This window comes from Crinia signifera, chromosome 2 (assembly GCF_055691185.1).
Source record: "Crinia signifera chromosome 2, ASM5569118v1, whole genome shotgun sequence".
In the NCBI taxonomy this organism is placed as follows: Eukaryota; Metazoa; Chordata; class Amphibia; order Anura; family Myobatrachidae; genus Crinia; species Crinia signifera.
In genome coordinates, this window is record NC_139218.1 from 102686203 (window position 1) to 102712999 (window position 26797).

General features: G+C 31.9%; 28 non-coding genes and 3 pseudogenes across 28 annotated transcripts; all 31 read left to right on the forward strand.

The window, feature by feature from the left end:
- Positions 1 to 676: 676 nt before the first annotated feature.
- Positions 677 to 892, forward strand: LOC146061255 (small nucleolar RNA U3). Its single transcript, XR_014470783.1, has one exon. It is a non-coding gene; the product is annotated as a small nucleolar RNA U3 (small nucleolar RNA).
- Positions 893 to 1522: 630 nt separating this feature from the next.
- Positions 1523 to 1738, forward strand: LOC146061048 (small nucleolar RNA U3). The gene has a single exon (XR_014470604.1). It is a non-coding gene; the product is annotated as a small nucleolar RNA U3 (small nucleolar RNA).
- Positions 1739 to 2368: 630 nt separating this feature from the next.
- LOC146061119 (small nucleolar RNA U3) lies at positions 2369 to 2584 on the forward strand. The gene has a single exon (XR_014470665.1). It is a non-coding gene; the product is annotated as a small nucleolar RNA U3 (small nucleolar RNA).
- A 630-nt stretch (positions 2585 to 3214) lies between these two features.
- Positions 3215 to 3430, forward strand: LOC146060974 (small nucleolar RNA U3). The gene has a single exon (XR_014470540.1). It is a non-coding gene; the product is annotated as a small nucleolar RNA U3 (small nucleolar RNA).
- Positions 3431 to 4060: 630 nt separating this feature from the next.
- LOC146061049 (small nucleolar RNA U3) lies at positions 4061 to 4276 on the forward strand. The gene has a single exon (XR_014470605.1). It is a non-coding gene; the product is annotated as a small nucleolar RNA U3 (small nucleolar RNA).
- A 630-nt stretch (positions 4277 to 4906) lies between these two features.
- On the forward strand, positions 4907 to 5122 carry LOC146061120 (small nucleolar RNA U3). Its single transcript, XR_014470666.1, has one exon. It is a non-coding gene; the product is annotated as a small nucleolar RNA U3 (small nucleolar RNA).
- Positions 5123 to 5752: 630 nt separating this feature from the next.
- On the forward strand, positions 5753 to 5968 carry LOC146060975 (small nucleolar RNA U3). Its single transcript, XR_014470541.1, has one exon. It is a non-coding gene; the product is annotated as a small nucleolar RNA U3 (small nucleolar RNA).
- A 630-nt stretch (positions 5969 to 6598) lies between these two features.
- On the forward strand, positions 6599 to 6814 carry LOC146061050 (small nucleolar RNA U3). The gene has a single exon (XR_014470606.1). It is a non-coding gene; the product is annotated as a small nucleolar RNA U3 (small nucleolar RNA).
- Positions 6815 to 7444: 630 nt separating this feature from the next.
- On the forward strand, positions 7445 to 7660 carry LOC146061283 (small nucleolar RNA U3). Its single transcript, XR_014470808.1, has one exon. It is a non-coding gene; the product is annotated as a small nucleolar RNA U3 (small nucleolar RNA).
- A 630-nt stretch (positions 7661 to 8290) lies between these two features.
- On the forward strand, positions 8291 to 8506 carry LOC146061060 (small nucleolar RNA U3). The gene has a single exon (XR_014470614.1). It is a non-coding gene; the product is annotated as a small nucleolar RNA U3 (small nucleolar RNA).
- Positions 8507 to 9136: 630 nt separating this feature from the next.
- LOC146061373 (small nucleolar RNA U3) lies at positions 9137 to 9352 on the forward strand. The gene has a single exon (XR_014470886.1). It is a non-coding gene; the product is annotated as a small nucleolar RNA U3 (small nucleolar RNA).
- Positions 9353 to 9982: 630 nt separating this feature from the next.
- On the forward strand, positions 9983 to 10198 carry LOC146060977 (small nucleolar RNA U3). The gene has a single exon (XR_014470542.1). It is a non-coding gene; the product is annotated as a small nucleolar RNA U3 (small nucleolar RNA).
- Positions 10199 to 10828: 630 nt separating this feature from the next.
- Positions 10829 to 11044, forward strand: LOC146061051 (small nucleolar RNA U3). The gene has a single exon (XR_014470607.1). It is a non-coding gene; the product is annotated as a small nucleolar RNA U3 (small nucleolar RNA).
- Positions 11045 to 11674: 630 nt separating this feature from the next.
- Positions 11675 to 11890, forward strand: LOC146061285 (small nucleolar RNA U3). Its single transcript, XR_014470809.1, has one exon. It is a non-coding gene; the product is annotated as a small nucleolar RNA U3 (small nucleolar RNA).
- Positions 11891 to 12520: 630 nt separating this feature from the next.
- Positions 12521 to 12736, forward strand: LOC146061061 (small nucleolar RNA U3). The gene has a single exon (XR_014470615.1). It is a non-coding gene; the product is annotated as a small nucleolar RNA U3 (small nucleolar RNA).
- A 630-nt stretch (positions 12737 to 13366) lies between these two features.
- On the forward strand, positions 13367 to 13582 carry LOC146061374 (small nucleolar RNA U3). The gene has a single exon (XR_014470887.1). It is a non-coding gene; the product is annotated as a small nucleolar RNA U3 (small nucleolar RNA).
- A 630-nt stretch (positions 13583 to 14212) lies between these two features.
- LOC146061121 (small nucleolar RNA U3) lies at positions 14213 to 14428 on the forward strand. The gene has a single exon (XR_014470667.1). It is a non-coding gene; the product is annotated as a small nucleolar RNA U3 (small nucleolar RNA).
- A 630-nt stretch (positions 14429 to 15058) lies between these two features.
- LOC146061432 (small nucleolar RNA U3) lies at positions 15059 to 15250 on the forward strand (annotated as a pseudogene).
- Positions 15251 to 15880: 630 nt separating this feature from the next.
- On the forward strand, positions 15881 to 16096 carry LOC146060978 (small nucleolar RNA U3). Its single transcript, XR_014470543.1, has one exon. It is a non-coding gene; the product is annotated as a small nucleolar RNA U3 (small nucleolar RNA).
- A 629-nt stretch (positions 16097 to 16725) lies between these two features.
- LOC146060979 (small nucleolar RNA U3) lies at positions 16726 to 16941 on the forward strand. Its single transcript, XR_014470544.1, has one exon. It is a non-coding gene; the product is annotated as a small nucleolar RNA U3 (small nucleolar RNA).
- A 630-nt stretch (positions 16942 to 17571) lies between these two features.
- Positions 17572 to 17763, forward strand: LOC146061433 (small nucleolar RNA U3; annotated as a pseudogene).
- A 630-nt stretch (positions 17764 to 18393) lies between these two features.
- On the forward strand, positions 18394 to 18609 carry LOC146060981 (small nucleolar RNA U3). The gene has a single exon (XR_014470545.1). It is a non-coding gene; the product is annotated as a small nucleolar RNA U3 (small nucleolar RNA).
- Positions 18610 to 19238: 629 nt separating this feature from the next.
- Positions 19239 to 19454, forward strand: LOC146060982 (small nucleolar RNA U3). Its single transcript, XR_014470546.1, has one exon. It is a non-coding gene; the product is annotated as a small nucleolar RNA U3 (small nucleolar RNA).
- Positions 19455 to 20084: 630 nt separating this feature from the next.
- LOC146061434 (small nucleolar RNA U3) lies at positions 20085 to 20276 on the forward strand (annotated as a pseudogene).
- Positions 20277 to 20906: 630 nt separating this feature from the next.
- On the forward strand, positions 20907 to 21122 carry LOC146060984 (small nucleolar RNA U3). The gene has a single exon (XR_014470548.1). It is a non-coding gene; the product is annotated as a small nucleolar RNA U3 (small nucleolar RNA).
- A 629-nt stretch (positions 21123 to 21751) lies between these two features.
- LOC146061295 (small nucleolar RNA U3) lies at positions 21752 to 21967 on the forward strand. Its single transcript, XR_014470818.1, has one exon. It is a non-coding gene; the product is annotated as a small nucleolar RNA U3 (small nucleolar RNA).
- A 630-nt stretch (positions 21968 to 22597) lies between these two features.
- On the forward strand, positions 22598 to 22813 carry LOC146060931 (small nucleolar RNA U3). Its single transcript, XR_014470501.1, has one exon. It is a non-coding gene; the product is annotated as a small nucleolar RNA U3 (small nucleolar RNA).
- Positions 22814 to 23443: 630 nt separating this feature from the next.
- LOC146061388 (small nucleolar RNA U3) lies at positions 23444 to 23659 on the forward strand. The gene has a single exon (XR_014470900.1). It is a non-coding gene; the product is annotated as a small nucleolar RNA U3 (small nucleolar RNA).
- Positions 23660 to 24289: 630 nt separating this feature from the next.
- LOC146061188 (small nucleolar RNA U3) lies at positions 24290 to 24505 on the forward strand. The gene has a single exon (XR_014470726.1). It is a non-coding gene; the product is annotated as a small nucleolar RNA U3 (small nucleolar RNA).
- Positions 24506 to 25135: 630 nt separating this feature from the next.
- Positions 25136 to 25351, forward strand: LOC146060985 (small nucleolar RNA U3). Its single transcript, XR_014470549.1, has one exon. It is a non-coding gene; the product is annotated as a small nucleolar RNA U3 (small nucleolar RNA).
- A 629-nt stretch (positions 25352 to 25980) lies between these two features.
- LOC146060986 (small nucleolar RNA U3) lies at positions 25981 to 26196 on the forward strand. The gene has a single exon (XR_014470550.1). It is a non-coding gene; the product is annotated as a small nucleolar RNA U3 (small nucleolar RNA).
- The last annotated feature ends 601 nt before the right edge of the window (positions 26197 to 26797 follow it).

The window sequence follows — 26797 nt, forward strand, 5'->3', positions numbered from 1 at the left end:
CAGAGCTCAGCACAAACCTCTCAGCCTCTGTCCTCTGGTGCAAAGTGTCATGGGACTTAGTCAAATCCCAGTAATGCACAGCACACTTGTGCAATCACTGTGGCTTGGCTCCTGATGCTCAGATCCATTATTCATTGTCACATTGGCAGATAGGTAAAGCTGCAGCACTACCCCACTCCCATGCACAAAACCTTTATTAAAAAAAAAAAAACATTTTGTAGTCAAAAATACATTACAACCACAGGGGGACTCTAGCTAGTGTGTTTGTTTTAAAATGGGTACTAGCAAAATAGTAAAAGCTGAATTGTTTACAGTTGCAAGCCACTGATTTATTTTTGAATGCAATGTGGGAAATGATGAAATTACCAATAGATTTTCGATAGTAATATTAGTGCATTATTTTAATTGCTAAGTATTCTGTTTGATATTTAAGACCAACATCTTTATGTATGCCAATATTATAATCTGCTAAATAATTCTATTTTAAAATGTCTCTAGACTTACAACAAACCATTTATAGTTTGTATACTTTAATCATTCAATTTCTGGAGCAGGTTATGTTTGTGAAAATTGGGTAACAAAACGATTGCCCACTTTCAAAAATGGTACAAAAATGTCTCCATTACTTTAAATACTGATTATTATGGTCTAGCTAAACCATCAACAAATGGGAATTAAGACTATACTTTCAGGGATCTTTTCTATAGGCAATGATGGGAGAAATGTGCTTGAAAGTGTCCAAACTCACAAACCACGATGATGAGTTAAAGGGCTCTCGTCTCAGCATGAAGGCAGTTGGCAACTCTGTTTCTTATGGATGTTGCTTGCTTTTGATGACTGTGCCACTTTTTGAAATAGAAAAAGTGGTAGGAGAGAGCTCATTCAGAGTGGTTGTTTCCAGTTTTCATTATACGTTATGGCAATTTTGTGCTGTAGTTGTGTGTGTTTGAGTAAATATGGGTCTACATATCTTTACGTTTCTGAATTTGAACGTTGATTAGTAGAGAAAAATGTTTTTGACTGAGTATTTGCATTTGACTTTTAATCTTGTACAAGTGATTTATTTTTATGAGGACTGATGCATTTAAAACAATTTTTTTTGTAGCATATTTGTTTTAAAATGGGTATTAGCAAAATAGTAACAGCTGAATTGCTTACAGTTGCAAGCCACTGATTTATTTTTGAATGCAATGTGGGAAATGATGAAATTACCAATAGATTTTCGATAGTAATATTAGTGCATTATTTTAATTGCTAAGTATTCTGTTTGATATTTAAGACCAACATCTTTATGTATGCCAATATTATAATCTGCTAAATAATTCTATTTTAAAATGTCTCTAGACTTACAACAAACCATTTATAGTTTGTATACTTTAATCATTCAATTTGTGGAGCAGGTTATGTTTGTGAAAATTGGGTAACAATACGATTACCCACTTTCAAAAATGGTACAAAAATGTCTCCATTACTTTAAATACTGATTCTTATGGTCTAGCTAAACTATCAACAAATGGGAATTAAAACTATACTTTCAGGGATCATTTCTATAGGCAATGATGGGAGAAATGTGCTTGAAAGTGTCCAAACTCACCAACCACAATGATGAGTTAAAGGGCTCTCTTCTCAGCATGAAGGCAGTTGGCAACTCTGTTTCTTATGGATGTTGCTTGCTTTTGATGACTGTGCCACTTTTTGAAATAGAAAAAGTGGTAGGAGAGAGCTCATTCAGAGTGGTTGTTTCCAGTTTTCACTATACGTTATGACAATTTTGTGCTGTAGTTGTGTGTGTTTGAGTAAATATGGGTCTACATATCTTTACGTTTCTGAATTTGAACGTTGATTAGTAGAGAAAAATGTTTTTGAATGAGTATTTGCGTTTGACTTTTAATCTTGTACAAGTGATTTATTTTTATGAGGACTGATGCATTTAAAACAATTTTGTTTGCAGCGTATTTGTTTTAAAATGGGTATTAGCAAAATAGTAACAGCTGAATTGCTTACAGTTGCAAGCCACTGATTTATTTTTGAATGCAATGTGGGAAATGATGAAATTACCAATAGATTTTCGATAGTAATATTAGTGCATTATTTTAATTGCTAAGTATTCTGTTTGATATTTAAGACCAACATCTTTATGTATGCCAATATTATAATCTGCTAAATAATTCTATTTTAAAATGTCTCTAGACTTACAACAAACCATTTATAGTTTGTATACTTTAATCATTCAATTTGTGGAGCAGGTTATGATTGTGAAAATTGGGTAACAATACGATTACCCACTTTCAAAAATGGTACAAAAATGTCTCCATTACTTTAAATACTGATTCTTATGGTCTAGCTAAACCATCAACAAATGGGAATTAAGACTATACTTTCAGGGATCATTTCTATAGGCAATGATGGGTGAAATGTGCTTGAAAGTGTCCAAACTCACCAACCACAATGATGAGTTAAAGGGCTCTCTTCTCAGCATGAAGGCAGTTGGCAACTCTGTTTCTTATGGATGTTGCTTGCTTTTGATGACTGTGCCACTTTTTGAAATAGAAAAAGTGGTAGGAGAGAGCTCATTCAGAGTGGTTGTTTCCAGTTTTCATTATACGTTATGGCAATTTTGTGCTGTAGTTGTGTGTGTTTGAGTAAATATGGGTCTACATATCTTTACGTTTCTGAATTTGAACGTTGATTAGTAGAGAAAAATGTTTTTGACTGAGTATTTGCATTTGACTTTTAATCTTGTACAAGTGATTTATTTTTATGAGGACTGATGCATTTAAAACAATTTTTTTTGTAGCATATTTGTTTTAAAATGGGTATTAGCAAAATAGTAACAGCTGAATTGCTTACAGTTGCAAGCCACTGATTTATTTTTGAATGCAATGTGGGAAATGATGAAATTACCAATAGATTTTCGATAGTAATATTAGTGCATTATTTTAATTGCTAAGTATTCTGTTTGATATTTAAGACCAACATCTTTATGTATGCCAATATTATAATCTGCTAAATAATTCTATTTTAAAATGTCTCTAGACTTACAACAAACCATTTATAGTTTGTATACTTTAATCATTCAATTTGTGGAGCAGGTTATGATTGTGAAAATTGGGTAACAATACGATTACCCACTTTCAAAAATGGTACAAAAATGTCTCCATTACTTTAAATACTGATTCTTATGGTCTAGCTAAACCATCAACAAATGGGAATTAAGACTATACTTTCAGGGATCATTTCTATAGGCAATGATGGGAGAAATGTGCTTGAAAGTGTCCAAACTCACCAACCACAATGATGAGTTAAAGGGCTCTCTTCTCAGCATGAAGGCAGTTGGCAACTCTGTTTCTTATGGATGTTGCTTGCTTTTGATGACTGTGCCACTTTTTGAAATAGAAAAAGTGGTAGGAGAGAGCTCATTCAGAGTGGTTGTTTCCAGTTTTCATTATACGTTATGGCAATTTTGTGCTGTAGTTGTGTGTGTTTGAGTAAATATGGGTCTACATATCTTTACGTTTCTGAATTTGAACGTTGATTAGTAGAGAAAAATGTTTTTGACTGAGTATTTGCGTTTGACTTTTAATCTTGTACAAGTGATTTATTTTTATGAGGACTGATGCATTTAAAACAATTTTTTTTGTAGCATATTTGTTTTAAAATGGGTATTAGCAAAATAGTAACAGCTGAATTGCTTACAGTTGCAAGCCACTGATTTATTTTTGAATGCAATGTGGGAAATGATGAAATTACCAATAGATTTTCGATAGTAATATTAGTGCATTATTTTAATTGCTAAGTATTCTGTTTGATATTTAAGACCAACATCTTTATGTATGCCAATATTATAATCTGCTAAATAATTCTATTTTTAAATGTCTCCAGACTTACAACAAACCATTTATAGTTTGTATACTTTAATCATTCAATTTGTGGAGCAGGTTATGTTTGTGAAAATTGGGTAACAATACGATTACCCACTTTCAAAAATGGTACAAAAATGTCTCCATTACTTTAAATACTGATTCTTATGGTCTAGCTAAACTATCAACAAATGGGAATTAAAACTATACTTTCAGGGATCATTTCTATAGGCAATGATGGGAGAAATGTGCTTGAAAGTGTCCAAACTCACCAACCACAATGATGAGTTAAAGGGCTCTCTTCTCAGCATGAAGGCAGTTGGCAACTCTGTTTCTTATGGATGTTGCTTGCTTTTGATGACTGTGCCACTTTTTGAAATAGAAAAAGTGGTAGGAGAGAGCTCATTCAGAGTGGTTGTTTCCAGTTTTCACTATACGTTATGACAATTTTGTGCTGTAGTTGTGTGTGTTTGAGTAAATATGGGTCTACATATCTTTACGTTTCTGAATTTGAACGTTGATTAGTAGAGAAAAATGTTTTTGAATGAGTATTTGCGTTTGACTTTTAATCTTGTACAAGTGATTTATTTTTATGAGGACTGATGCATTTAAAACAATTTTGTTTGCAGCGTATTTGTTTTAAAATGGGTATTAGCAAAATAGTAACAGCTGAATTGCTTACAGTTGCAAGCCACTGATTTATTTTTGAATGCAATGTGGGAAATGATGAAATTACCAATAGATTTTCGATAGTAATATTAGTGCATTATTTTAATTGCTAAGTATTCTGTTTGATATTTAAGACCAACATCTTTATGTATGCCAATATTATAATCTGCTAAATAATTCTATTTTAAAATGTCTCTAGACTTACAACAAACCATTTATAGTTTGTATACTTTAATCATTCAATTTGTGGAGCAGGTTATGATTGTGAAAATTGGGTAACAATACGATTACCCACTTTCAAAAATGGTACAAAAATGTCTCCATTACTTTAAATACTGATTCTTATGGTCTAGCTAAACCATCAACAAATGGGAATTAAGACTATACTTTCAGGGATCATTTCTATAGGCAATGATGGGTGAAATGTGCTTGAAAGTGTCCAAACTCACCAACCACAATGATGAGTTAAAGGGCTCTCTTCTCAGCATGAAGGCAGTTGGCAACTCTGTTTCTTATGGATGTTGCTTGCTTTTGATGACTGTGCCACTTTTTGAAATAGAAAAAGTGGTAGGAGAGAGCTCATTCAGAGTGGTTGTTTCCAGTTTTCATTATACGTTATGGCAATTTTGTGCTGTAGTTGTGTGTGTTTGAGTAAATATGGGTCTACATATCTTTACGTTTCTGAATTTGAACGTTGATTAGTAGAGAAAAATGTTTTTGACTGAGTATTTGCATTTGACTTTTAATCTTGTACAAGTGATTTATTTTTATGAGGACTGATGCATTTAAAACAATTTTTTTTGTAGCATATTTGTTTTAAAATGGGTATTAGCAAAATAGTAACAGCTGAATTGCTTACAGTTGCAAGCCACTGATTTATTTTTGAATGCAATGTGGGAAATGATGAAATTACCAATAGATTTTCGATAGTAATATTAGTGCATTATTTTAATTGCTAAGTATTCTGTTTGATATTTAAGACCAACATCTTTATGTATGCCAATATTATAATCTGCTAAATAATTCTATTTTAAAATGTCTCTAGACTTACAACAAACCATTTATAGTTTGTATACTTTAATCATTCAATTTGTGGAGCAGGTTATGATTGTGAAAATTGGGTAACAATACGATTACCCACTTTCAAAAATGGTACAAAAATGTCTCCATTACTTTAAATACTGATTCTTATGGTCTAGCTAAACCATCAACAAATGGGAATTAAGACTATACTTTCAGGGATCATTTCTATAGGCAATGATGGGAGAAATGTGCTTGAAAGTGTCCAAACTCACCAACCACAATGATGAGTTAAAGGGCTCTCTTCTCAGCATGAAGGCAGTTGGCAACTCTGTTTCTTATGGATGTTGCTTGCTTTTGATGACTGTGCCACTTTTTGAAATAGAAAAAGTGGTAGGAGAGAGCTCATTCAGAGTGGTTGTTTCCAGTTTTCATTATACGTTATGGCAATTTTGTGCTGTAGTTGTGTGTGTTTGAGTAAATATGGGTCTACATATCTTTACGTTTCTGAATTTGAACGTTGATTAGTAGAGAAAAATGTTTTTGACTGAGTATTTGCGTTTGACTTTTAATCTTGTACAAGTGATTTATTTTTATGAGGACTGATGCATTTAAAACAATTTTTTTTGTAGCATATTTGTTTTAAAATGGGTATTAGCAAAATAGTAACAGCTGAATTGCTTACAGTTGCAAGCCACTGATTTATTTTTGAATGCAATGTGGGAAATGATGAAATTACCAATAGATTTTCGATAGTAATATTAGTGCATTATTTTAATTGCTAAGTATTCTGTTTGATATTTAAGACCAACATCTTTATGTATGCCAATATTATAATCTGCTAAATAATTCTATTTTTAAATGTCTCCAGACTTACAACAAACCATTTATAGTTTGTATACTTTAATCATTCAATTTGTGGAGCAGGTTATGTTTGTGAAAATTGGGTAACAATACGATTACCCACTTTCAAAAATGGTACAAAAATGTCTCCATTACTTTAAATACTGATTCTTATGGTCTAGCTAAACCATCAACAAATTGGAATTAAAACTATACTTTCAGGGATCATTTCTATAGGCAATGATGGGAGAAATGTGCTTGAAAGTGTCCAAACTCACCAACCACAATGATGAGTTAAAGGGCTCTCTTCTCAGCATGAAGGCAGTTGGCAACTCTGTTTCTTATGGATGTTGCTTGCTTTTGATGACTGTGCCACTTTTTGAAATAGAAAAAGTGGTAGGAGAGAGCTCATTCAGAGTGGTTGTTTCCAGTTTTCACTATATGTTATGGCAATTTTGTGCTGTAGTTGTGTGTGTTTGAGTAAATATGGGTCTACATATCTTTACGTTTCTGAATTTGAACGTTGATTAGTAGAGAAAAATGTTTTTGATTGAGTATTTGCATTTGACTTTTAATCTTGTACAAGTGATTTATTTTTATGAGGACTGATGCATTTAAAACAATTTTGTTTGCAGCGTATTTGTTTTAAAATGGGTATTAGCAAAATAGTAAAAGCTGAATTGCTTACAGTTGCAATCCACTGATTTATTTTTGAATGCATTTTGGGAAATGATAAAATTACCAATAGATTTTCGATAGTAATATTAGTGCATTATTTTAATTGCTAAGTATTCTGTTTGATATTTAAGACCAACATCTTAGTGTATGCCAATATTATAATCTGCTAAATAATTCTATTTTAAAATGTCTCTAGACTTACAACAAACCATTTATAGTTTGTATACTTTAATCATTCAATTTGTGGAGCAGGTTATGTTTGTGAAAATTGGGTAACAATACGATTACCCACTTTAAAAAATGGTACAAAAATGTCTCCATTACTTTAAATACTGATTCTTATGGTCTAGCTAAACCATCAACAAATGGGAATTAAGACTATACTTTCAGGGATCATTTCTATAGGCAATGATGGGAGAAATGTGCTTGAAAGTGTCCAAACTCACCAACCATAATGATGAGTTAAAGGGCTCTCTTCTCAGCCTGAAGGCAGTTGGCAACTCTGTTTCTTATGGATGTTGCTTGCTTTTGATGACTGTGCCACTTTTTGAAATAGAAAAAGTGGTAGGAGAGAGCTCATTCAGAGTGGTTGTTTCCAGTTTTCACTATACGTTATGACAATTTTGTGCTGTAGTTGTGTGTGTTTGAGTAAATATGGGTCTACATATCTTTACGTTTCTGAATTTGAACGTTGATTAGTAGAGAAAAATGTTTTTGAATGAGTATTTGCGTTTGACTTTTAATCTTGTACAAGTGATTTATTTTTATGAGGACTGATGCATTTAAAATAATTTTGTTTGCAGCGTATTTGTTTTAAAATGGGTATTAGCAAAATAGTAACAGCTGAATTGCTTACAGTTGCAAGCCACTGATTTATTTTTGAATGCAATGTGGGAAATGATGAAATTACCAATAGATTTTCGATAGTAATATTAGTGCATTATTTTAATTGCTAAGTATTCTGTTTGATATTTAAGACCAACATCTTTATGTATGCCAATATTATAATCTGCTAAATAATTCTATTTTAAAATGTCTCTAGACTTACAACAAACCATTTATAGTTTGTATACTTTAATCATTCAATTTGTGGAGCAGGTTATGATTGTGAAAATTGGGTAACAATACGATTACCCACTTTCAAAAATGGTACAAAAATGTCTCCATTACTTTAAATACTGATTCTTATGGTCTAGCTAAACCATCAACAAATGGGAATTAAAACTATACTTTCAGGGATCATTTCTATAGGCAATGATGGGAGAAATGTGCTTGAAAGTGTCCAAACTCACCAACCACAATGATGAGTTAAAGGGCTCTCTTCTCAGCATGAAGGCAGTTGGCAACTCTGTTTCTTATGGATGTTGATTGCTTTTGATGACTGTGCCACTTTTTGAAATAGAAAAAGTGGTAGGAGAGAGCTCATTCAGAGTGGTTGTTTCCAGTTTTCACTATACGTTATGGCAATTTTGTGCTGTAGTTGTGTGTGTTTGAGTAAATATGGGTCTACATATCTTTACGTTTCTGAATTTGAACGTTGATTAGTAGAGAAAAATGTTTTTGATTGAGTATTTGCATTTGACTTTTAATCTTGTACAAGTGATTTATTTTTATGAGGACTGATGCATTTAAAACAATTTTGTTTGCAGCGTATTTGTTTTAAAATGGGTATTAGCAAAATAGTAAAAGCTGAATTGCTTACAGTTGCAATCCACTGATTTATTTTTGAATGCATTTTGGGAAATGATAAAATTACCAATAGATTTTCGATAGTAATATTAGTGCATTATTTTAATTGCTAAGTATTCTGTTTGATATTTAAGACCAACATCTTAGTGTATGCCAATATTATAATCTGCTAAATAATTCTATTTTAAAATGTCTCTAGACTTACAACAAACCATTTATAGTTTGTATACTTTAATCATTCAATTTGTGGAGCAGGTTATGTTTGTGAAAATTGGGTAACAATACGATTACCCACTTTAAAAAATGGTACAAAAATGTCTCCATTACTTTAAATACTGATTCTTATGGTCTAGCTAAACCATCAACAAATGGGAATTAAGACTATACTTTCAGGGATCATTTCTATAGGCAATGATGGGAGAAATGTGCTTGAAAGTGTCCAAACTCACCAACCATAATGATGAGTTAAAGGGCTCTCTTCTCAGCCTGAAGGCAGTTGGCAACTCTGTTTCTTATGGATGTTGCTTGCTTTTGATGACTGTGCCACTTTTTGAAATAGAAAAAGTGGTAGGAGAGAGCTCATTCAGAGTGATTGTTTCCAGTTTTCACTATACGTTATGGCAATTTTGTGCTGTAGTTGTGTGTGTTTGAGTAAATATGGGTCTACATATCTTTACGTTTCTGAATTTGAACGTTGATTAGTAGAGAAAAATGTTTTTGATTGAGTATTTGCATTTGACTTTTAATCTTGTACAAGTGATTTATTTTTATGAGGACTGTCGCATTTAAAACAATTTTGTTTGCAGCATATTTGTTTTAAAATGGGTATTAGCAAAATAGTAACAGCTGAATTGCTTACAGTTGCAAGCCACTGATTTATTTTTGAATGCAATGTGGGAAATGATGAAATTACCAATAGATTTTCGATAGTAATATTAGTGCATTATTTTAATTGCTAAGTATTCTGTTTGATATTTAAGACCAACATCTTAGTGTATGCCAATATTATAATCTGCTAAATAATTATATTTTAAAATGTCTCTAGACTTACAACAAACCATTTATAGTTTGTATACTTTAATCATTCAATTTGTGGAGCAGGTTATGTTTGTGAAAATTGGGTAACAATACGATTACCCACTTTCAAAAATGGTACAAAAATGTCTCCATTACTTTAAATACTGATTCTTATGGTCTAGCTAAACCATCAACAAATGGGAATTAAGACTATACTTTCAGGGATCATTTCTATAGGCAATGATGGGAGAAATGTGCTTGAAAGTGTCCAAACTCACCAACCACAATGATGAGTTAAAGGGCTCTCTTCTCAGCATGAAGGCAGTTGGCAACTCTGTTTCTTATGGATGTTGCTTGCTTTTGATGACTGTGCCACTTTTTGAAATAGAAAAAGTGGTAGGAGAGAGCTCATTCAGAGTGGTTGTTTCCAGTTTTCATTATACGTTATGGCAATTTTGTGCTGTAGTTGTGTGTGTTTGAGTAAATATGGGTCTACATATCTTTACGTTTCTGAATTTGAACGTTGATTAGTAGAGAAAAATGTTTTTGACTGAGTATTTGCGTTTGACTTTTAATCTTGTACAAGTGATTTATTTTTATGAGGACTGATGCATTTAAAACAATTTTTTTTGTAGCATATTTGTTTTAAAATGGGTATTAGCAAAATAGTAACAGCTGAATTGCTTACAGTTGCAAGCCACTGATTTATTTTTGAATGCAATGTGGGAAATGATGAAATTACCAATAGATTTTCGATAGTAATATTAGTGCATTATTTTAATTGCTAAGTATTCTGTTTGATATTTAAGACCAACATCTTTATGTATGCCAATATTATAATCTGCTAAATAATTCTATTTTTAAATGTCTCCAGACTTACAACAAACCATTTATAGTTTGTATACTTTAATCATTCAATTTGTGGAGCAGGTTATGTTTGTGAAAATTGGGTAACAATACGATTACCCACTTTCAAAAATGGTACAAAAATGTCTCCATTACTTTAAATACTGATTCTTATGGTCTAGCTAAACTATCAACAAATGGGAATTAAAACTATACTTTCAGGGATCATTTCTATAGGCAATGATGGGAGAAATGTGCTTGAAAGTGTCCAAACTCACCAACCACAATGATGAGTTAAAGGGCTCTCTTCTCAGCATGAAGGCAGTTGGCAACTCTGTTTCTTATGGATGTTGCTTGCTTTTGATGACTGTGCCACTTTTTGAAATAGAAAAAGTGGTAGGAGAGAGCTCATTCAGAGTGGTTGTTTCCAGTTTTCACTATATGTTATGGCAATTTTGTGCTGTAGTTGTGTGTGTTTGAGTAAATATGGGTCTACATATCTTTACGTTTCTGAATTTGAACGTTGATTAGTAGAGAAAAATGTTTTTGATTGAGTATTTGCATTTGACTTTTAATCTTGTACAAGTGATTTATTTTTATGAGGACTGATGCATTTAAAACAATTTTGTTTGCAGCGTATTTGTTTTAAAATGGGTATTAGCAAAATAGTAAAAGCTGAATTGCTTACAGTTGCAATCCACTGATTTATTTTTGAATGCATTTTGGGAAATGATAAAATTACCAATAGATTTTCGATAGTAATATTAGTGCATTATTTTAATTGCTAAGTATTCTGTTTGATATTTAAGACCAACATCTTAGTGTATGCCAATATTATAATCTGCTAAATAATTCTATTTTAAAATGTCTCTAGACTTACAACAAACCATTTATAGTTTGTATACTTTAATCATTCAATTTGTGGAGCAGGTTATGTTTGTGAAAATTGGGTAACAATACGATTACCCACTTTAAAAAATGGTACAAAAATGTCTCCATTACTTTAAATACTGATTCTTATGGTCTAGCTAAACCATCAACAAATGGGAATTAAGACTATACTTTCAGGGATCATTTCTATAGGCAATGATGGGAGAAATGTGCTTGAAAGTGTCCAAACTCACCAACCATAATGATGAGTTAAAGGGCTCTCTTCTCAGCCTGAAGGCAGTTGGCAACTCTGTTTCTTATGGATGTTGCTTGCTTTTGATGACTGTGCCACTTTTTGAAATAGAAAAAGTGGTAGGAGAGAGCTCATTCAGAGTGGTTGTTTCCAGTTTTCACTATACGTTATGACAATTTTGTGCTGTAGTTGTGTGTGTTTGAGTAAATATGGGTCTACATATCTTTACGTTTCTGAATTTGAACGTTGATTAGTAGAGAAAAATGTTTTTGAATGAGTATTTGCGTTTGACTTTTAATCTTGTACAAGTGATTTATTTTTATGAGGACTGATGCATTTAAAACAATTTTGTTTGCAGCGTATTTGTTTTAAAATGGGTATTAGCAAAATAGTAACAGCTGAATTGCTTACAGTTGCAAGCCACTGATTTATTTTTGAATGCAATGTGGGAAATGATGAAATTACCAATAGATTTTCGATAGTAATATTAGTGCATTATTTTAATTGCTAAGTATTCTGTTTGATATTTAAGACCAACATCTTTATGTATGCCAATATTATAATCTGCTAAATAATTCTATTTTAAAATGTCTCTAGACTTACAACAAACCATTTATAGTTTGTATACTTTAATCATTCAATTTGTGGAGCAGGTTATGATTGTGAAAATTGGGTAACAATACGATTACCCACTTTCAAAAATGGTACAAAAATGTCTCCATTACTTTAAATACTGATTCTTATGGTCTAGCTAAACCATCAACAAATGGGAATTAAAACTATACTTTCAGGGATCATTTCTATAGGCAATGATGGGAGAAATGTGCTTGAAAGTGTCCAAACTCACCAACCACAATGATGAGTTAAAGGGCTCTCTTCTCAGCATGAAGGCAGTTGGCAACTCTGTTTCTTATGGATGTTGATTGCTTTTGATGACTGTGCCACTTTTTGAAATAGAAAAAGTGGTAGGAGAGAGCTCATTCAGAGTGGTTGTTTCCAGTTTTCACTATACGTTATGGCAATTTTGTGCTGTAGTTGTGTGTGTTTGAGTAAATATGGGTCTACATATCTTTACGTTTCTGAATTTGAACGTTGATTAGTAGAGAAAAATGTTTTTGATTGAGTATTTGCATTTGACTTTTAATCTTGTACAAGTGATTTATTTTTATGAGGACTGATGCATTTAAAACAATTTTGTTTGCAGCGTATTTGTTTTAAAATGGGTATTAGCAAAATAGTAAAAGCTGAATTGCTTACAGTTGCAATCCACTGATTTATTTTTGAATGCATTTTGGGAAATGATAAAATTACCAATAGATTTTCGATAGTAATATTAGTGCATTATTTTAATTGCTAAGTATTCTGTTTGATATTTAAGACCAACATCTTAGTGTATGCCAATATTATAATCTGCTAAATAATTCTATTTTAAAATGTCTCTAGACTTACAACAAACCATTTATAGTTTGTATACTTTAATCATTCAATTTGTGGAGCAGGTTATGTTTGTGAAAATTGGGTAACAATACGATTACCCACTTTAAAAAATGGTACAAAAATGTCTCCATTACTTTAAATACTGATTCTTATGGTCTAGCTAAACCATCAACAAATGGGAATTAAGACTATACTTTCAGGGATCATTTCTATAGGCAATGATGGGAGAAATGTGCTTGAAAGTGTCCAAACTCACCAACCATAATGATGAGTTAAAGGGCTCTCTTCTCAGCCTGAAGGCAGTTGGCAACTCTGTTTCTTATGGATGTTGCTTGCTTTTGATGACTGTGCCACTTTTTGAAATAGAAAAAGTGGTAGGAGAGAGCTCATTCAGAGTGATTGTTTCCAGTTTTCACTATACGTTATGGCAATTTTGTGCTGTAGTTGTGTGTGTTTGAGTAAATATGGGTCTACATATCTTTACGTTTCTGAATTTGAACGTTGATTAGTAGAGAAAAATGTTTTTGATTGAGTATTTGCATTTGACTTTTAATCTTGTACAAGTGATTTATTTTTATGAGGACTGTCGCATTTAAAACAATTTTGTTTGCAGCATATTTGTTTTAAAATGGGTATTAGCAAAATAGTAACAGCTGAATTGCTTACAGTTGCAAGCCACTGATTTATTTTTGAATGCAATGTGGGAAATGATGAAATTACCAATAGATTTTCGATAGTAATATTAGTGCATTATTTTAATTGCTAAGTATTCTGTTTGATATTTAAGACCAACATCTTAGTGTATGCCAATATTATAATCTGCTAAATAATTATATTTTAAAATGTCTCTAGACTTACAACAAACCATTTATAGTTTGTATACTTTAATCATTCAATTTGTGGAGCAGGTTATGTTTGTGAAAATTGGGTAACAATACGATTACCCACTTTCAAAAATGGTACAAAAATGTCTCCATTACTTTAAATACTGATTCTTATGGTCTAGCTAAACCATCAACAAATGGGAATTAAGACTATACTTTCTGGGATCATTTCTATAGGCAATGATGGGAGAAATGTGCTTGAAAGTGTCCAAACTCACCAACCACAATGATGAGTTAAAGGGCTCTCTTCTCAGCATGAAGGCAGTTGGCAACTCTGTTTCTTATGGATGTTGCTTGCTTTTGATGACTGTGCCACTTTTTGAAATAGAAAAAGTGGTAGGAGAGAGCTCATTCAGAGTGGTTGTTTCCAGTTTTCACTATACGTTATGGCAATTTTGTGCTGTAGTTGTGTGTGTTTAAATAAATATGGGTCTACATATCTTTACATTTCTGAATTTGAACGTTGATTAGTAGAGAAAAATGTTTTTGAATGAGTATTTGCGTTTGACTTTTAATCTTGTACAAGTGATTTATTTTTATGAGGACTGATGCATTTAAAACAATTTTGTTTGCAGCGTATTTGTTTTAAAATGGGTATTAGCAAAATAGTAACAGCTGAATTGCTTACAGTTGCAAGCCACTGATTTATTTTTGAATGCAATGTGGGAAATGATGAAATTACCAATAGATTTTCGATAGTAATATTAGTGCATTATTTTAATTGCTAAGTATTCTGTTTGATATTTAAGACCAACATCTTTATGTATGCCAATATTATAATCTGCTAAATAATTCTATTTTAAAATGTCTCTAGACTTACAACAAACCATTTATAGTTTGTATACTTTAATCATTCAATTTGTGGAGCAGGTTATGATTGTGAAAATTGGGTAACAATACGATTACCCACTTTCAAAAATGGTACAAAAATGTCTCCATTACTTTAAATACTGATTCTTATGGTCTAGCTAAACCATCAACAAATGGGAATTAAGACTATACTTTCAGGGATCATTTCTATAGGCAATGATGGGAGAAATGTGCTTGAAAGTGTCCAAACTCACCAACCACAATGATGAGTTAAAGGGCTCTCTTCTCAGCATGAAGGCAGTTGGCAACTCTGTTTCTTATGGATGTTGCTTGCTTTTGATGACTGTGCCACTTTTTGAAATAGAAAAAGTGGTTGTTTCCAGTTTTCATTATACGTTATGGCAATTTTGTGCTGTAGTTGTGTGTGTTTGAGTAAATATGGGTCTACATATCTTTACGTTTCTGAATTTGAACGTTGATTAGTAGAGAAAAATGTTTTTGACTGAGTATTTGCGTTTGACTTTTAATCTTGTACAAGTGATTTATTTTTATGAGGACTGATGCATTTAAAACAATTTTTTTTGTAGCATATTTGTTTTAAAATGGGTATTAGCAAAATAGTAACAGCTGAATTGCTTACAGTTGCAAGCCACTGATTTATTTTTGAATGCAATGTGGGAAATGATGAAATTACCAATAGATTTTCGATAGTAATATTAGTGCATTATTTTAATTGCTAAGTATTCTGTTTGATATTTAAGACCAACATCTTTATGTATGCCAATATTATAATCTGCTAAATAATTCTATTTTAAAATGTCTCTAGACTTACAACAAACCATTTATAGTTTGTATACTTTAATCATTCAATTTGTGGAGCAGGTTATGATTGTGAAAATTGGGTAACAATACGATTACCCACTTTCAAAAATGGTACAAAAATGTCTCCATTACTTTAAATACTGATTCTTATGGTCTAGCTAAACCATCAACAAATGGGAATTAAGACTATACTTTCAGGGATCATTTCTATAGGCAATGATGGGAGAAATGTGCTTGAAAGTGTCCAAACTCACCAACCACAATGATGAGTTAAAGGGCTCTCTTCTCAGCATGAAGGCAGTTGGCAACTCTGTTTCTTATGGATGTTGCTTGCTTTTGATGACTGTGCCACTTTTTGAAATAGAAAAAGTGGTAGGAGAGAGCTCATTCAGAGTGGTTGTTTCCAGTTTTCATTATACGTTATGGCAATTTTGTGCTGTAGTTGTGTGTGTTTGAGTAAATATGGGTCTACATATCTTTACGTTTCTGAATTTGAACGTTGATTAGTAGAGAAAAATGTTTTTGACTGAGTATTTGCGTTTGACTTTTAATCTTGTACAAGTGATTTATTTTTATGAGGACTGATGCATTTAAAACATTTTTTTTTGTAGCATATTTGTTTTAAATGGGTATTAGCAAAATAGTAACAGCTGAATTGCTTACAGTTGCAAGCCACTGATTTATTTTTGAATGCAATGTGGGAAATGATGAAATTACCAATAGATTTTCGATAGTAATATTAGTGCATTATTTTAATTGCTAAGTATTCTGTTTGATATTTAAGACCAACATCTTTATGTATGCCAATATTATAATCTGCTAAATAATTCTATTTTAAAATGTCTCCAGACTTACAACAAACCATTTATAGTTTGTATACTTTAATCATTCAATTTGTGGAGCAGGTTATGTTTGTGAAAATTGGGTAACAATACGATTACCCACTTTCAAAAATGGTACAAAAATGTCTCCATTACTTTAAATACTGATTCTTATGGTCTAGCTAAACCATCAACAAATGGGAATTAAGACTATACTTTCAGGGATCATTTCTATAGGCAATGATGGGAGAAATGTGCTTGAAAGTGTCCAAACTCACCAACCACAATGATGAGTTAAAGGGCTCTCTTCTCAGCATGAAGGCAGTTGGCAACTCTGTTTCTTATGGATGTTGCTTGCTTTTGATGACTGTGCCACTTTTTGAAATAGAAAAAGTGGTAGGAGAGAGCTCATTCAGAGTGGTTGTTTCCAGTTTTCATTATACGTTATGGCAATTTTGTGCTGTAGTTGTGTGTGTTTGAGTAAATATGGGTCTACATATCTTTACGTTTCTGAATTTGAACGTTGATTAGTAGAGAAAAATGTTTTTGACTGAGTATTTGCGTTTGACTTTTAATCTTGTACAAGTGATTTATTTTTATGAGGACTGATGCATTTAAAACAATTTTTTTTGTAGCATATTTGTTTTAAAATGGGTATTAGCAAAATAGTAACAGCTGAATTGCTTACAGTTGCAAGCCACTGATTTATTTTTGAATGCAATGTGGGAAATGATGAAATTACCAATAGATTTTCGATAGTAATATTAGTGCATTATTTTAATTGCTAAGTATTCTGTTTGATATTTAAGACCAACATCTTTATGTATGCCAATATTATAATCTGCTAAATAATTCTATTTTAAAATGTCTCTAGACTTACAACAAACCATTTATAGTTTGTATACTTTAATCATTCAATTTGTGGAGCAGGTTATAATTGTGAAAATTGGGTAACAATACGATTACCCACTTTCAAAAATGGTACAAAAATGTCTCCATTACTTTAAATACTGATTCTTATGGTCTAGCTAAACCATCAACAAATGGGAATTAAGACTATACTTTCAGGGATCATTTCTATAGGCAATGATGGGAGAAATGTGCTTGAAAGTGTCCAAACTCACCAACCACAATGATGAGTTAAAGGGCTCTCTTCTCAGCATGAAGGCAGTTGGCAACTCTGTTTCTTATGGATGTTGCTTGCTTTTGATGACTGTGCCACTTTTTGAAATAGAAAAAGTGGTTGTTTCCAGTTTTCATTATACGTTATGGCAATTTTGTGCTGTAGTTGTGTGTGTTTGAGTAAATATGGGTCTACATATCTTTACGTTTCTGAATTTGAACGTTGATTAGTAGAGAAAAATGTTTTTGACTGAGTATTTGCGTTTGACTTTTAATCTTGTACAAGTGATTTATTTTTATGAGGACTGATGCATTTAAAACAATTTTTTTTGTAGCATATTTGTTTTAAAATGGGTATTAGCAAAATAGTAACAGCTGAATTGCTTACAGTTGCAAGCCACTGATTTATTTTTGAATGCAATGTGGGAAATGATGAAATTACCAATAGATTTTCGATAGTAATATTAGTGCATTATTTTAATTGCTAAGTATTCTGTTTGATATTTAAGACCAACATCTTTATGTATGCCAATATTATAATCTGCTAAATAATTCTATTTTAAAATGTCTCTAGACTTACAACAAACCATTTATAGTTTGTATACTTTAATCATTCAATTTGTGGAGCAGGTTATGATTGTGAAAATTGGGTAACAATACGATTACCCACTTTCAAAAATGGTACAAAAATGTCTCCATTACTTTAAATACTGATTCTTATGGTCTAGCTAAACCATCAACAAATGGGAATTAAGACTATACTTTCAGGGATCATTTCTATAGGCAATGATGGGAGAAATGTGCTTGAAAGTGTCCAAACTCACCAACCACAATGATGAGTTAAAGGGCTCTCTTCTCAGCATGAAGGCAGTTGGCAACTCTGTTTCTTATGGATGTTGCTTGCTTTTGATGACTGTGCCACTTTTTGAAATAGAAAAAGTGGTAGGAGAGAGCTCATTCAGAGTGGTTGTTTCCAGTTTTCATTATACGTTATGGCAATTTTGTGCTGTAGTTGTGTGTGTTTGAGTAAATATGGGTCTACATATCTTTACGTTTCTGAATTTGAACGTTGATTAGTAGAGAAAAATGTTTTTGACTGAGTATTTGCGTTTGACTTTTAATCTTGTACAAGTGATTTATTTTTATGAGGACTGATGCATTTAAAACATTTTTTTTTGTAGCATATTTGTTTTAAATGGGTATTAGCAAAATAGTAACAGCTGAATTGCTTACAGTTGCAAGCCACTGATTTATTTTTGAATGCAATGTGGGAAATGATGAAATTACCAATAGATTTTCGATAGTAATATTAGTGCATTATTTTAATTGCTAAGTATTCTGTTTGATATTTAAGACCAACATCTTTATGTATGCCAATATTATAATCTGCTAAATAATTCTATTTTAAAATGTCTCCAGACTTACAACAAACCATTTATAGTTTGTATACTTTAATCATTCAATTTGTGGAGCAGGTTATGTTTGTGAAAATTGGGTAACAATACGATTACCCACTTTCAAAAATGGTACAAAAATGTCTCCATTACTTTAAATACTGATTCTTATGGTCTAGCTAAACCATCAACAAATGGGAATTAAGACTATACTTTCAGGGATCATTTCTATAGGCAATGATGGGAGAAATGTGCTTGAAAGTGTCCAAACTCACCAACCACAATGATGAGTTAAAGGGCTCTCTTCTCAGCATGAAGGCAGTTGGCAACTCTGTTTCTTATGGATGTTGCTTGCTTTTGATGACTGTGCCACTTTTTGAAATAGAAAAAGTGGTAGGAGAGAGCTCATTCAGAGTGGTTGTTTCCAGTTTTCATTATACGTTATGGCAATTTTGTGCTGTAGTTGTGTGTGTTTGAGTAAATATGGGTCTACATATCTTTACGTTTCTGAATTTGAACGTTGATTAGTAGAGAAAAATGTTTTTGACTGAGTATTTGCGTTTGACTTTTAATCTTGTACAAGTGATTTATTTTTATGAGGACTGATGCATTTAAAACAATTTTTTTTGTAGCATATTTGTTTTAAAATGGGTATTAGCAAAATAGTAACAGCTGAATTGCTTACAGTTGCAAGCCACTGATTTATTTTTGAATGCAATGTGGGAAATGATGAAATTACCAATAGATTTTCGATAGTAATATTAGTGCATTATTTTAATTGCTAAGTATTCTGTTTGATATTTAAGACCAACATCTTTATGTATGCCAATATTATAATCTGCTAAATAATTCTATTTTAAAATGTCTCTAGACTTACAACAAACCATTTATAGTTTGTATACTTTAATCATTCAATTTGTGGAGCAGGTTATGATTGTGAAAATTGGGTAACAATACGATTACCCACTTTCAAAAATGGTACAAAAATGTCTCCATTACTTTAAATACTGATTCTTATGGTCTAGCTAAACCATCAACAAATGGGAATTAAGACTATACTTTCAGGGATCATTTCTATAGGCAATGATGGGAGAAATGTGCTTGAAAGTGTCCAAACTCACCAACCACAATGATGAGTTAAAGGGCTCTCTTCTCAGCATGAAGGCAGTTGGCAACTCTGTTTCTTATGGATGTTGCTTGCTTTTGATGACTGTGCCACTTTTTGAAATAGAAAAAGTGGTTGTTTCCAGTTTTTATTATACGTTATGGCAATTTTGTGCTGTAGTTGTGTGTGTTTGAGTAAATATGGGTCTACATATCTTTACGTTTCTGAATTTGAACGTTGATTAGTAGAGAAAAATGTTTTTGACTGAGTATTTGCGTTTGACTTTTAATCTTGTACAAGTGATTTATTTTTATGAGGACTGATGCATTTAAAACAATTTTTTTTGTAGCATATTTGTTTTAAAATGGGTATTAGCAAAATAGTAACAGCTGAATTGCTTACAGTTGCAAGCCACTGATTTATTTTTGAATGCAATGTGGGAAATGATGAAATTACCAATAGATTTTCGATAGTAATATTAGTGCATTATTTTAATTGCTAAGTATTCTGTTTGATATTTAAGACCAACATCTTTATGTATGCCAATATTATAATCTGCTAAATAATTCTATTTTAAAATGTCTCTAGACTTACAACAAACCATTTATAGTTTGTATACTTTAATCATTCAATTTGTGGAGCAGGTTATGATTGTGAAAATTGGGTAACAATACGATTACCCACTTTCAAAAATGGTACAAAAATGTCTCCATTACTTTAAATACTGATTCTTATGGTCTAGCTAAACCATCAACAAATGGGAATTAAGACTATACTTTCAGGGATCATTTCTATAGGCAATGATGGGAGAAATGTGCTTGAAAGTGTCCAAACTCACCAACCACAATGATGAGTTAAAGGGCTCTCTTCTCAGCATGAAGGCAGTTGGCAACTCTGTTTCTTATGGATGTTGCTTGCTTTTGATGACTGTGCCACTTTTTGAAATAGAAAAAGTGGTAGGAGAGAGCTCATTCAGAGTGGTTGTTTCCAGTTTTCATTATACGTTATGGCAATTTTGTGCTGTAGTTGTGTGTGTTTGAGTAAATATGGGTCTACATATCTTTACGTTTCTGAATTTGAACGTTGATTAGTAGAGAAAAATGTTTTTGACTGAGTATTTGCGTTTGACTTTTAATCTTGTACAAGTGATTTATTTTTATGAGGACTGATGCATTTAAAACATTTTTTTTTGTAGCATATTTGTTTTAAATGGGTATTAGCAAAATAGTAACAGCTGAATTGCTTACAGTTGCAAGCCACTGATTTATTTTTGAATGCAATGTGGGAAATGATGAAATTACCAATAGATTTTCGATAGTAATATTAGTGCATTATTTTAATTGCTAAGTATTCTGTTTGATATTTAAGACCAACATCTTTATGTATGCCAATATTATAATCTGCTAAATAATTCTATTTTAAAATGTCTCTAGACTTACAACAAACCATTTATAGTTTGTATACTTTAATCATTCAATTTGTGGAGCAGGTTATGATTGTGAAAATTGGGTAACAATACGATTACCCACTTTCAAAAATGGTACAAAAATGTCTCCATTACTTTAAATACTGATTCTTATGGTCTAGCTAAACCATCAACAAATGGGAATTAAGACTATACTTTCAGGGATCATTTCTATAAGCAATGATGGGAGAAATGTGCTTGAAAGTGTCCAAACTCACCAACCACAATGATGAGTTAAAGGGCTCTCTTCTCAGCATGAAGGCAGTTGGCAACTCTGTTTCTTATGGATGTTGCTTGCTTTTGATGACTGTGCCACTTTTTGAAATAGAAAAAGTGGTAGGAGAGAGCTCATTCAGAGTGGTTGTTTCCAGTTTTCATTATACGTTATGGCAATTTTGTGCTGTAGTTGTGTGTGTTTGAGTAAATATGGGTCTACATATCTTTACGTTTCTGAATTTGAACGTTGATTAGTAGAGAAAAATGTTTTTGACTGAGTATTTGCGTTTGACTTTTAATCTTGTACAAGTGATTTATTTTTATGAGGACTGATGCATTTAAAACAATTTTTTTTGTAGCATATTTGTTTTAAAATGGGTATTAGCAAAATAGTAACAGCTGAATTGCTTACAGTTGCAAGCCACTGATTTATTTTTGAATGCAATGTGGGAAATGATGAAATTACCAATAGATTTTCGATAGTAATATTAGTGCATTATTTTAATTGCTAAGTATTCTGTTTGATATTTAAGACCAACATCTTTATGTATGCCAATATTATAATCTGCTAAATAATTCTATTTTAAAATGTCTCCAGACTTACAACAAACCATTTATAGTTTGTATACTTTAATCATTCAATTTGTGGAGCAGGTTATGTTTGTGAAAATTGGGTAACAATACGATTACCCACTTTCAAAAATGGTACAAAAATGTCTCCATTACTTTAAATACTGATTCTTATGGTCTAGCTAAACCATCAACAAATGGGAATTAAGACTATACTTTCAGGGATCATTTCTATAGGCAATGATGGGAGAAATGTGCTTGAAAGTGTCCAAACTCACCAACCACAATGATGAGTTAAAGGGCTCTCTTCTCAGCATGAAGGCAGTTGGCAACTCTGTTTCTTACGGATGTTGCTTGCTTTTGATGACTGTGCCACTTTTTGAAATAGAAAAAGTGGAAGGAGAGAGCTCATTCAGAGTGGTTGTTTCCAGTTTTCACTATACGTTATGGCAATTTTGTGCTGTAGTTGTGTGTGTTTGAGTAAATATGGGTCTACATATCTTTACGTTTCTGAATTTGAACGTTGATTAGTAGAGAAAAATGTTTTTGATTGAGTATTTGCATTTGACTTTTAATCTTGTACAAGTGATTTATTTTTATGAGGACTGATGCATTTAAAACAATTTTGTTTGCAGCGTATTTGTTTTAAAATGGGTATTAGCAAAATAGTAAAAGCTGAATTGCTTACAGTTGCAATCCACTGATTTATTTTTGAATGCATTTTGGGAAATGATAAAATTACCAATAGATTTTCGATAGTAATATTAGTCCATTATTTTAATTGCTAAGTATTCTGTTTGATATTTAAGACCAACATCTTAGTGTATGCCAATATTATAATCTGCTAAATAATTCTATTTTAAAATGTCTCTAGACTTACAACAAACCATTTATAGTTTGTATACTTTAATCATTCAATTTGTGGAGCAGGTTATGTTTGTGAAAATTGGGTAACAATACGATTACCCACTTTAAAAAATGGTACAAAAATGTCTCCATTACTTTAAATACTGATTCTTATGGTCTAGCTAAACCATCAACAAATGGGAATTAAGACTATACTTTCAGGGATCATTTCTATAGGCAATGATGGGAGAAATGTGCTTGAAAGTGTCCAAACTCACCAACCATAATGATGAGTTAAAGGGCTCTCTTCTCAGCCTGAAGGCAGTTGGCGACTCTGTTTCTTATGGATGTTGCTTGCTTTTGATGACTGTGCCACTTTTTGAAATAGAAAAAGTGGTAGGAGAGAGCTCATTCAGAGTGATTGTTTCCAGTTTTCACTATACGTTATGGCAATTTTGTGCTGTAGTTGTGTGTGTTTGAGTAAATATGGGTCTACATATCTTTACGTTTCTGAATTTGAACGTTGATTAGTAGAGAAAAATGTTTTTGATTGAGTATTTGCATTTGACTTTTAATCTTGTACAAGTGATTTATTTTTATGAGGACTGTCGCATTTAAAACAATTTTGTTTGCAGCATATTTGTTTTAAAATGGGTATTAGCAAAATAGTAACAGCTGAATTGCTTACAGTTGCAAGCCACTGATTTATTTTTGAATGCAATGTGGGAAATGATGAAATTACCAATAGATTTTCGATAGTAATATTAGTGCATTATTTTAATTGCTAAGTATTCTGTTTGATATTTAAGACCAACATCTTAGTGTATGCCAATATTATAATCTGCTAAATAATTATATTTTAAAATGTCTCTAGACTTACAACAAACCATTTATAGTTTGTATACTTTAATCATTCAATTTGTGGAGCAGGTTATGTTTGTGAAAATTGGGTAACAATACGATTACCCACTTTCAAAAATGGTACAAAAATGTCTCCATTACTTTAAATACTGATTCTTATGGTCTAGCTAAACCATCAACAAATGGGAATTAAGACTATACTTTCTGGGATCATTTCTATAGGCAATGATGGGAGAAATGTGCTTGAAAGTGTCCAAACTCACCAACCACAATGATGAGTTAAAGGGCTTTCTTCTCAGCATGAAGGCAGTTGGCAACTCTGTTTCTTATGGATGTTGCTTGCTTTTGATGACTGTGCCACTTTTTGAAATAGAAAAAGTGGTAGGAGAGAGCTCATTCAGAGTGGTTGTTTCCAGTTTTCACTATACGTTATGGCAATTTTGTGCTGTAGTTGTGTGTGTTTAAATAAATATGGGTCTACATATCTTTACATTTCTGAATTTGAACGTTGATTAGTAGAGAAAAATGTTTTTGAATGAGTATTTGCGTTTGACTTTTAATCTTGTACAAGTGATTTATTTTTATGAGGACTGATGCATTTAAAACAATTTTGTTTGCAGCGTATTTGTTTTAAAATGGGTATTAGCAAAATAGTAACAGCTGAATTGCTTACAGTTGCAAGCCACTGATTTATTTTTGAATGCAATGTGGGAAATGATGAAATTACCAATAGATTTTCGATAGTAATATTAGTGCATTATTTTAATTGCTAAGTATTCTGTTTGATATTTAAGACCAACATCTTTATGTATGCCAATATTATAATCTGCTAAATAATTCTATTTTAAAATGTCTCTAGACTTACAACAAACCATTTATAGTTTGTATACTTTAATCATTCAATTTGTGGAGCAGGTTATGATTGTGAAAATTGGGTAACAATACGATTACCCACTTTCAAAAATGGTACAAAAATGTCTCCATTACTTTAAATACTGATTCTTATGGTCTAGCTAAACCATCAACAAATGGGAATTAAGACTATACTTTCAGGGATCATTTCTATAGGCAATGATGGGAGAAATGTGCTTGAAAGTGTCCAAACTCACCAACCACAATGATGAGTTAAAGGGCTCTCTTCTCAGCATGAAGGCAGTTGGCAACTCTGTTTCTTATGGATGTTGCTTGCTTTTGATGACTGTGCCACTTTTTGAAATAGAAAAAGTGGTAGGAGAGAGCTCATTCAGAGTGGTTGTTTCCAGTTTTCATTATACGTTATGGCAATTTTGTGCTGTAGTTGTGTGTGTTTGAGTAAATATGGGTCTACATATCTTTACGTTTCTGAATTTGAACGTTGATTAGTAGAGAAAAATGTTTTTGACTGAGTATTTGCGTTTGACTTTTAATCTTGTACAAGTGATTTATTTTTATGAGGACTGATGCATTTAAAACAATTTTTTTGTAGCATATTTGTTTTAAAATGGGTATTAGCAAAATAGTAACAGCTGAATTGCTTACAGTTGCAAGCCACTGATTTATTTTTGAATGCAATGTGGGAAATGATGAAATTACCAATAGATTTTCGATAGTAATATTAGTGCATTATTTTAATTGCTAAGTATTCTGTTTGATATTTAAGACCAACATCTTTATGTATGCCAATATTATAATCTGCTAAATAATTCTATTTTAAAATGTCTCTAGACTTACAACAAACCATTTATAGTTTGTATACTTTAATCATTCAATTTGTGGAGCAGGTTATGATTGTGAAAATTGGGTAACAATACGATTACCCACTTTCAAAAATGGTACAAAAATGTCTCCATTACTTTAAATACTGATTCTTATGGTCTAGCTAAACCATCAACAAATGGGAATTAAGACTATACTTTCAGGGATCATTTCTATAGGCAATGATGGGAGAAATGTGCTTGAAAGTGTCCAAACTCACCAACCACAATGATGAGTTAAAGGGCTCTCTTCTCAGCATGAAGGCAGTTGGCAACTCTGTTTCTTATGGATGTTGCTTGCTTTTGATGACTGTGCCACTTTTTGAAATAGAAAAAGTGGTAGGAGAGAGCTCATTCAGAGTGGTTGTTTCCAGTTTTCATTATACGTTATGGCAATTTTGTGCTGTAGTTGTGTGTGTTTGAGTAAATATGGGTCTACATATCTTTACGTTTCTGAATTTGAACGTTGATTAGTAGAGAAAAATGTTTTTGACTGAGTATTTGCGTTTGACTTTTAATCTTGTACAAGTGATTTATTTTTATGAGGACTGATGCATTTAAAACAATTTTTTTTGTAGCATATTTGTTTTAAAATGGGTATTAGCAAAATAGTAACAGCTGAATTGCTTACAGTTGCAAGCCACTGATTTATTTTTGAATGCAATGTGGGAAATGATGAAATTACCAATAGATTTTCGATAGTAATATTAGTGCATTATTTTAATTGCTAAGTATTCTGTTTGATATTTAAGACCAACATCTTTATGTATGCCAATATTATAATCTGCTAAATAATTCTATTTTAAAATGTCTCCAGACTTACAACAAACCATTTATAGTTTGTATACTTTAATCATTCAATTTGTGGAGCAGGTTATGTTTGTGAAAATTGGGTAACAATACGATTACCCACTTTCAAAAATGGTACAAAAATGTCTCCATTACTTTAAATACTGATTCTTATGG